This window comes from Castor canadensis, chromosome X (genome assembly GCF_047511655.1).
Source record: "Castor canadensis chromosome X, mCasCan1.hap1v2, whole genome shotgun sequence".
Lineage (NCBI taxonomy): Eukaryota > Metazoa > Chordata > Mammalia > Rodentia > Castoridae > Castor > Castor canadensis.
Window position 1 is genome coordinate 26653553 of NC_133405.1, and position 9671 is coordinate 26663223.

The window sequence follows — 9671 nt, forward strand, 5'->3', positions numbered from 1 at the left end:
CTCCTTGAAGATTTTAGGAGGCACTAAAGGGAATTTGTAGGACAAATGAAGATGTGTATCTTGTCAGCAATCACCATGATTCAAAAATACTAGCATTTACAAAATTTTAGGGGAAAATTATGCTTCTTTCCTGACTGTAGTTAGTTACATCTATGTTTTCAATATTATATTAACTCTATATTTCATTGATTATTTGTCGCAGGCTATAAAAAATATTTTCTACTTTGTCATGTGATTAACATGATAGACCTGGAGGACACTTCTCCCTAGTTTTTAAAATTTTTAAATGATGAATGTTTTGCTCATTTTAAGTGTTTCCATGAAGGAAGCACTAGCTGTGTGAGTCAGCTGTTTCTTCCACTAAGATTCACAATATTTTAAAGTTAAGATATTTGAGAATGTTTAGGTTTTAATGGTGTAATGAGAAATACTATGTGTTCTGCAATATTGAAATTTGAATGTTAACTACAAAATAAGAATATGTATTCTGTATTTTGTTATGTACCTTTTAATGTACTTTTAGATTACTATGCTTCATTCCAGAAAAATACAGTTTTTCTTTTTGTTAGGATGATATAATAAGCTTACATCAAACCATTACAGTCTCTTATATTTTTGTGCGATTTTTTTACTTAATTACTAGGAGTTTGTGTATATATAAATACAATGAATTACTCTAAAAGGATAATTATTGTTTTATCTTAAAACTATACAGTGAAGGGTGGCAGAATATGCCACCTCAAAATATGCCACAGATTTTTTTGAGTTAAAGACACTTGAAAAACAGCAGATACAAGGTCATTCTAATATTCCCTTTGATTCCTGAATACAGAAGATAAAATGTCCCGTATGAAAGATTTTCTCCCTGTGTCAACAGAAAGGAAATATTCTTTAACTGAGAGTCTTAGCTGAGAGAATTCTGTACAAACAAACCTAGTTAAAGTAAGTCTTATCTTCTGTTAGCCTCCCCCACATAATTTAGTTTTTCACAATTTTTTTCTTTATTCAGTCTAATGTAAAAGCATTTGGGTTTTGCCATTTCTCTGGGTCTTTATTTCCTTATGAAGGCTTCTGTGTCAAATAAAAGTGATATTATATTTATAGGTTTTTCTCATGTTAATATATCTTATATCAATTTTATTTTCAGAACCACCAGGGAAAGCCTAAGAGGGTAGAAGTACAGTTTATCTTCACCTACAAAATGTATAACATTCCATAAAAGATGTTGTCTTTTATTGTCCAAAAGCAAAAGTGGTCATGACTGAATCAAAATTAAACCGAGATATAATTGAAAATGGGCTACAGATTACAAAACATCACCTAAATGACGATCTCTTATTTTATGGATTATAGAAATATATTTACACTTATTCATAACACTCAGAGCACCTAGCACAATGCTGGGTACACAACAGATACTCAGTAAGTTCTTATTGATTATGTGATAAATCTGCATTAGACTGCTTATGAGGTTGTTATAAGGAAGCCAGAAATAGATAAAAGCACTTTGTAAAAGGTATAAGTGCAACTCAAGAAAAGGTATCATTACAGTAATAATACTGCTGGTATAATGTTACAGAAAAGGAAGAGTCATTCTTTATGTTTTTTCCTTATGCAATTTGATGGCTTAATGTTTTTTTTAAATATTAAGACATAGATAATTTGAAGGAACCAATGTCTCATGTGACACGATTTGGAGCCACCACTATAATGTCTCCATTAGTGATCTTATCTAACTTCTTGTGTTTGTTGAAGTTAACCGCAAATTATTGTTAACATTGCCTACATTGTCTTTGGAGTGATAATATTATATAAAGCTTTAGTGATGTTTTAATGGGATTTTATGACACCACTTCAGATAAAGTTATTTAACTTTATATGCAACCATGGCTCATTACTCATTGAGACATGTACCTTCTCAGCCATTCTGGAGTACTTAGTCCTATGGAAATTAGGGTAATTGAAAGATTACCTATGCTTTCATAAATAAATGTGAACCACCTAAAATTTTAAATCAACAGTCTTATTTTAAGATAAACCATAGAAATGTGTGAGGGATGGGGAAAATTTGCTAAGGTGATAGAGTTAGGCTTATTAGGCTAAAACTTAAAAATAAATGGTTGCGTTATGCTAAAATTCTAACCAAATTATATAAGAGAATCAAATTTAAGTACTTTGATTACTAACTTTTTTGTAGAATGAAAAGCATGTTAAAATTGTTTAAATTTACAACTAAGATGGTCTTTCCAGTTCTTTCTGATTATAATTCTGATATGAGACTCTTTCTGGAATGTTGGGTTGACAGTACTCACTAATTAATTGGAATCTATATAGGTTAATTATATTGTTGAATTACACTTTCCTTGTTATATGTGAAAATTTTTGGTTTTTGAATATCCCAACTCCTGGTCTAAGAGTCAATCACTTTGTATATAGGCCATCATTATTAAAGGGATAAAGATGATAACAAAAAGCTAACTCCTGTTACTAAAGACTTAGCAGATTTGAAAACACTCAACAAATGACCCTATGCTGCTTGCAGCTAAGTATACAGAAATAGAAGTTACAAACTTTTCCTTTAATGAGACAGCTAAACAGTAATCAAGGTGGATAATGGAGTGGTGGAAGGTTGTTCAAGTTATTGGAACTTTCAATGTTCTAAATATGTAAAAATAGAACAATTTTCATGAACAAGAATCTTTAAAATATCTTGAATACTAAAATGTTTAAAAAGGAACTTTTCTGAGAAAGGTTTGTCATGTTCTGTCAGACTCAGTCACACCTTTCTAAATACTTGAAGGGTCTTCTTATTCATGCTTCTGCCTTCTAGCTAGATCATATTTAAATGTTGGATTTGCTGAAACAAAGTTTAAATTTATAGAGAAGTGTATTGTTTTATCCAACTTATCCACCTGCTACCTCCTCCTTCTTACCATGAAAATCTATAAAATAGTACTTGCTGAGACAAAAGAATGCATAATTAACAACAATGATATTCACCCAGAAGCCAAAGGAGAAAAAATAATTTATGAAATTCCATTGTTTGTAAGAAATGGAACTTAACATTTCAATTCCAGTTGTATGTCTCAATGACCTCTAGGTTGAAGAATCACACAGTATTATCAGAAAAGAAGGGCTGGGAATATAGCTCAGTAGTAGAATGCTTGCCCTGCATATGTGAGGCCTTGGGTTCAAGAGCACCAAAAAAAGAAAGAAGGAGAAATAGTTTTAGAGAGATATCCTGGGTCTGTCATGTGAAGAAATGGCAAGGGATGTCATCCTCACACTACCCATTCCTGGAAGACATGAAGGACAACATTTGAATGCTGTACCATCTCTGAATAAGGGATCACAATGGTAATATGAGTTTGGGGGCTGTAAGCCAAAGAAATACTACAGTGTGGAGCCAAAGAACATACATGAGAGAAACACCGAATAATGCTGCTAATATAGTTGAATCTGATAAGAGAACAGTTCTCAATGTAAGATGCCATTTCCTGCCACATCAAACTCTAGACAACAAGCTAGAGTGGAATTTTGATTAAGGACTTGACCTTGTCAAAGAAGGCAGCTCAGGGGACAGCATTTAAAAAAATCTTCTCCCTGTTCTTCACCTCAGTAGCAGAATAGCAAGCTCAAAAAAAAAAAGGAGAAAGATTGGAAAAAGAGAAGATTAGTAGGGGGAAGCCTATGGTTTGAGACTCAGTTCAAGAGGACTTGACTTGAAATCAAGAACAATTATAGCTCAGGAAGTCTTGAGACATGCTGTCACAGTGTCTGGGAGGGAGATGGCCACAAAGCACAGTAGTGGAGAGCAAGTCTGACCAAGACAAGCTGAAAATTTTATGCAGGCAGGAGCTTGGCAAGTGAAGGTTGTGGTGTTCATTGACCCCATCCTACCTGTTGAGAGCAAGTTTCTTTGCCTGAAGAACATTTTATTAACAGAGATCTGAGCCACTGGTTGCGCAGATATGTTGCCAAGCAGGGTTTTAGTGTGAGATACTGTGGATACCTGAAAACAACAATCACAGCTTAAGGATTCATGTGGCATCCCACTGAACTGTGCAGGAAGGAGACAGCCACAGGAGGCATTCATGGAGAAGGAAAAGGTCTAACATGTGGGTCCTGGGAAGTTTAAGCACCCTGGACCCTGGGAAGCAAAGGACACAATGGTCAGTGGCCCTGTCCTCTCAGGCAAGAACAAGAAGTATCTGAGCAACATTTCAGAAACAGAGCATCAAGCCCATGGCTGGCAGCATGCTGATGTTCTGGGAGCTGCCAGTTGGCTGTAGGGATCTGATACCAGGCAGGGTTTGAGACCGAGTTCCACTGAGAACATGAAAACAAGGAAAAATCACATCTCATGGAGTCTTGGGACACCTGGTCACAGTGTCTGGGAGGAAAATGACCATAAGAAGTGATCGTGGACAAGGAAAGGATCTGACATGGACCCACAAAGAAGTTTAAGTTACTGGAAACTGAAGTGAAGGGCCTGGAAATCAGTACACCCATTCTCCCCAGCAAGAGCAAGTCATAGTGCCTGAGCATCACTACAGAAACAGAGTATGAGACCACAGTTGGCAATTATTTGAGCTCCAGTTGCTGCCTCCTGGCTATGAGGCATTGCAAACGGGTGTGGTTTGAGACTGAGATATTCTGAAGACTTGAAAACAATGAACCATCATGGCTCAGAGTGTCTTGGGACACTAAGCCACAGTGTCCAGGAGGAAGAAGGCCATGAGGGGTAGTTGTGGAGAGGGAGAGGGCCCAGAAGCTTAGGCAGTGAAGAGCATGGTGGTTCATAGGCCTTCCCTTCCTTGCTAGAGTATGCCTAATTGCTGGAGGATCATAGTGAAAGCAAAACACCAAGACCGTGGCAGGCACAGTGCAATGGCTCCAGAAATTGCCTTCCAGTTGCAGGTGTTTGCTGCTAAGCAGAGTGTGAGACGGAGCTACTCTGGGAACTTGAAAACCAAGGAACAACTTTGGCTCAAGGAGACTTGGGACACCATGCTACCATACATATAAAAAGTTCAACATCCTTTACTATAAAGAAAATGCAAATCAAAACTACACAAAGATTCTATCTCACTCCAGTCAGAATGGCTATCATCAAGAAAACAAATAACAAATGTTGGTGAGGCTATGGGGGAAAATGTACCTTCCTTCACTAATGTAAATTAGTGAAGCCACTATGGAAAACAGTATGGAGGTTCTTCAAGAAAGTAAAAATAGAACTACCATATGACCCTGCTATACAACTCTTGGGTATATATCTGAAGGAATACAAGTCAGTGTACAATGGAGATACCCTGCATAGCCATGTTTTTTGCAGCACTATATTCACAATAGCCAAGCATGGAATCAGCCTAGGTGCCCATCAAATGATAAGTGTATTAATAACATGTGCTGTGTATATATACAAAGGGTTATTATTTAGTATTAAATAATAATGAAATTATGTTATTTGCAGGAAATTGAATAAAATTATAGATATCATATTAATTGAAATAAGCCAAGCTCAGAAGGACAAATAACACACTTTCTCTCATATGCAGAATCTAGACCTAAAAAGAAATAATATAACAACACAACATAATTTTAAAAGGATTGTTTGTTGGGGGAATCAGTGGGATGGAGAGGGGAAATGACAGGGTGATAAGGTAAATATGATCAAAGTTATTATATATATGTGTGTGTGTATATGTACATATATGAAACTAGCATAATGAAACCCACTAAAAACTGTTTAAAAGTTTAAAAGGAGGGAATAGGAACAAGAAGGGTTAAGAAGAATAGTATATATGGGGTTAGTTTGATCAAAGTACATTTTATTTTATGCATATAAATTCCACAAGGAAACCACTTTGTACTATTAATATATGCTAATAAATTGGTTTTTAAAAAAAGATGTAAAACATAACACATGTCAAATTGTTGGGTATAATTGCTCCTAGCTCCTCTCTGTTGACAGAACTATAAAACATATGGATTTATACTAAATTTTGCATGCACACACATCTATAAATAAGCATACACATATATGCATAAAATATACATATGTAACTATACTAAGTTATACATAAACTCATGCTGATGTCTGAATCTGCTCCAGTAACTTAGGAGACTTATTCTACTCTTCTACCCTTGTTTATCTGTAATCCCTCATACTATTATTGAGAAGCTGGGCTCCTAAAATCCATTTATGCATTTATTTAATCCCAGTATGTATGTATAGTGTTTTTAGAATTGTTAAATGTATGATGTCTATACATTTTCTATTGTTTTAACTCTGATGGTCTTCACTTATTTCCAAAGTTACTTAGATCTGTATTTTTTTTTTGAGACAAAGGCTGTCTTCTGTAGCTCACACTGGCTTTGAATTTATCTTCCTGAGTGCTGGGATTATAGAACTGTACTGCCATGCCGACCTTATTTTTAGGTTTTTTTCTTTTTTTGAAAGTCATTTGTTATTTCATCATGAATGATACTGAATTTTGTGGAATGAGTTTTGTACATTTATTTGTAATGATAATATTTTTTCTTTTTTGTTGTGAACTACATTGATTTATTTTCAAATGTTCAATCAACCTTGCATTCCTGATATAAACTTTATTTGGGTGCATGTATGGTTGGATTTGATTTGGTAATATTTTACTGAAAATTTTTTCCTCTATATTCATGAGGGATAATGTTTGTAGTTTTTCATCCTTATAGTGCTTTTTATCTGTTTTATTATTAGAGTAATACAGGACTCATAAAATGAAATTCCTCTTTTTCAATTTTTTGGAAGAGTTGGTAAGGGTACAATACTATTTCTGCCTTAAATGTTTGCTATACTTTGCAAGTGACACCATCTGTGCTTGGAGGTTATTGTGTTTTTGATGGAAGTATTTTGACTGTAAATTTCACCTCTTTAATACATATAGAACTATTTAAATAATCTGTTTCTACTTGAATAAGCTTAGAAAGTTTGTGCATTCAAGCAAATTTGTGCACTTCATTTAAGTTGTCACATTTATGAACGCACAGGTGGTCATAATATTTCCTTATTGTATTTTCATATATCTAGAGTTTATGATGAAATCTACTTTCAAGTTTGTCATGATGATGCATGACTGTAATTCCTGCACCGAGGAGGCTGAGGCAGGAGAATTGCGAATTCAAGGACTGCATAACAATGGCTTAGCCTAAGAACATCTTTTTTATTCTTGACATTGGCAATTTTTGCATTCTGCATATTGTTCATGATCTGTCTGGCTATAAGTTTGTCAATTTTAGTGGTCTTTTAATGCAATGACATTTTGGTTTCATTGCCTATTCTGTATAATTTTCTGTTCTCAATTTAAGTGTTCTGCTCTTATTTATTATGCCTGATATTTTGGCTTTATTTGCTCTCCTTTTTCTAATTTATTTAAGTAGAAATCCAGATAATTGACTTGGGATTTTTATTCTTTTCTAATATATGCATTTAGTTCTACACATTTCTCTATGCACTGAATCCAACAAATTTTGATGCCATTTTTATTTCCATTCCATTTAAAATATTTGTTAATTTCCCTTGAGACTTCCTCTGTGATTCATAGTTTATTACACATTTAATGAATAATTTTCATATATTTTGGTGTTTTTATATATCCTTTATAATTGTTTTGTCATATTTTAAGATGGTACATTGTATAATTTGTGTACTTCCATTTCTGTTGAGATTTGTTTTATACCTCACAATACCTCAGGCATTTTTCATGTGTAATTGAGATCGTGTATTTTGATGCTGTTAAATGGAGTATTTTAAAATTATTAATTAAGTCAAGTCGATTGAGAGTGCTGTTAAGTCTTGTATTTCCTTGCAAATTTTATGACTACCTCTTCTATGAATTGGTCATTTTTTTTGTATGCACTAGCTGTCTTCACCCTCTTAGCTATCAAAATCTTTGTATTTGAAATACTTTTTGTGCACGGAACTTGTATGCTCTGTTTAGGTTTTTTAACTTCATTTTTTTCATTTTGAGTTTTAGTTTGTGTGATTCCTAGTACTTTACTAATTCACTACTTCTTTTCCTGGTTATATTAATTCCATTGATAGGTTCCATTGAAAATATTCTCCATTTTTGTTACTGTGGTATTGATTTCTATCATTTGAATTTATTTCCTATAATATCCACTTCATTGCTGAAATTACCTATGACCATCTCAAAATATGGCTTTCTCCTGTGGTTGAATTTGAAAACATTTCTATGAAATATAGAGTTCTTGGTAAATATTAAATTTTATACTTCAAATATACGAATCTAGTATCCTTTGCCTTGCATATTTTCTGTCAAAGCCTTTTTGACAATTCTTATCTTTTATCTAGTGAATATGAATACCTTTTTCCCCTCTGACTACCCTTAGAATTTTCATCATTTTAAGTTATAGAAGCTTGAATGTGAAGTGTATAGGTTTGTATATTGTGGTACTTACATGGTTTTGTGTTCCTTCATAATCTTGGTTTGATATCATTCCCCAGTTTTGAATATTTTTAATTTTTGATATATCATGTATTAATAATATGAGGGGATTTTATTCTGATAATTCCATACATTCATACAGTGTACCATGAGTTTATATTCCCATTTCCCCTCTCCTTCATCCCCCCTGTGTCCAAGTGGAGACAATAATTTATTTTCCATTCCTTTTTAAAAACATTAAAACCTTTCTTTATTGCATTTGATAATTGGCTGATTGATTTGTGTGGTTTTTTTTCTTTTTTATATATGTATTTATTATTATTTTTGCTACTGTTCCTCTTTTCTCCTTCTGATAACAAAATTCTTTTAGTCTCTCTATGCATCTTTTTTTGAATTACCATACTTTAATAATACAAGGGGATTTCATTGTGATAATTCCATATTTGTAGACAGTGTACCTTGAACAAGTTTACCCCTCCATTCTATTCCCAGTTCCTTTACTACCCCCTTTTCAATGAGTGTTTGGTGGATTTCATTCTGAAGTTTTCTTATGTATCTATGTAACATGCTTCTATGCTTTTCACCCCCAGTATCCTTTCCTTTCTGTATTCTTCCTCCCATTTATTTCCCCCAAATAGTCCTACATTCAGTTCCCATTGTTATTTTTTCTGTTCCTTTTGCTCTCTCCTTTTTTGGGATTACAACTTCATGCATAATAGACTATGTGGACTATATTTATTCTATTAATTTAAAATTAAAATTTTATTTCTTTTATTTTATCATTTTTACATTTACTTTTATGTGTATACACTGTTTGGGTCACCTCCCCACCCCACCCCCACAGCTTCCAGGAAGAACCTGTTCCATCCTCTTGTTCTCTGATTTTGTTGAGAGAAAGAATAGGAGATAACAAAGACATATCTGTTTTGCTAGTTTGAGATAAAGAGGTTCCTAGAATTGCTTCCATGTACTTTTGTATTGCAACCCACATTGGTTCATCTCTACCAGACCTTTTTGCTAGTTCCTGGTCTTCTTCCCATAGTGGCCTCTGCCTGGTTAAGATTACTTAATTCTCTCCTTTACAGTGAGCACATCAACCACATTCAAGTTTTAGGTTTCCTTACCTTTCCCTATTTCTCCCATGTGCATTCTCCCTTTAGTGTGTGACCCATGTCCAATAATATTATTGCATTTGTTTTGGGTCTATAATCCGTGTATGAG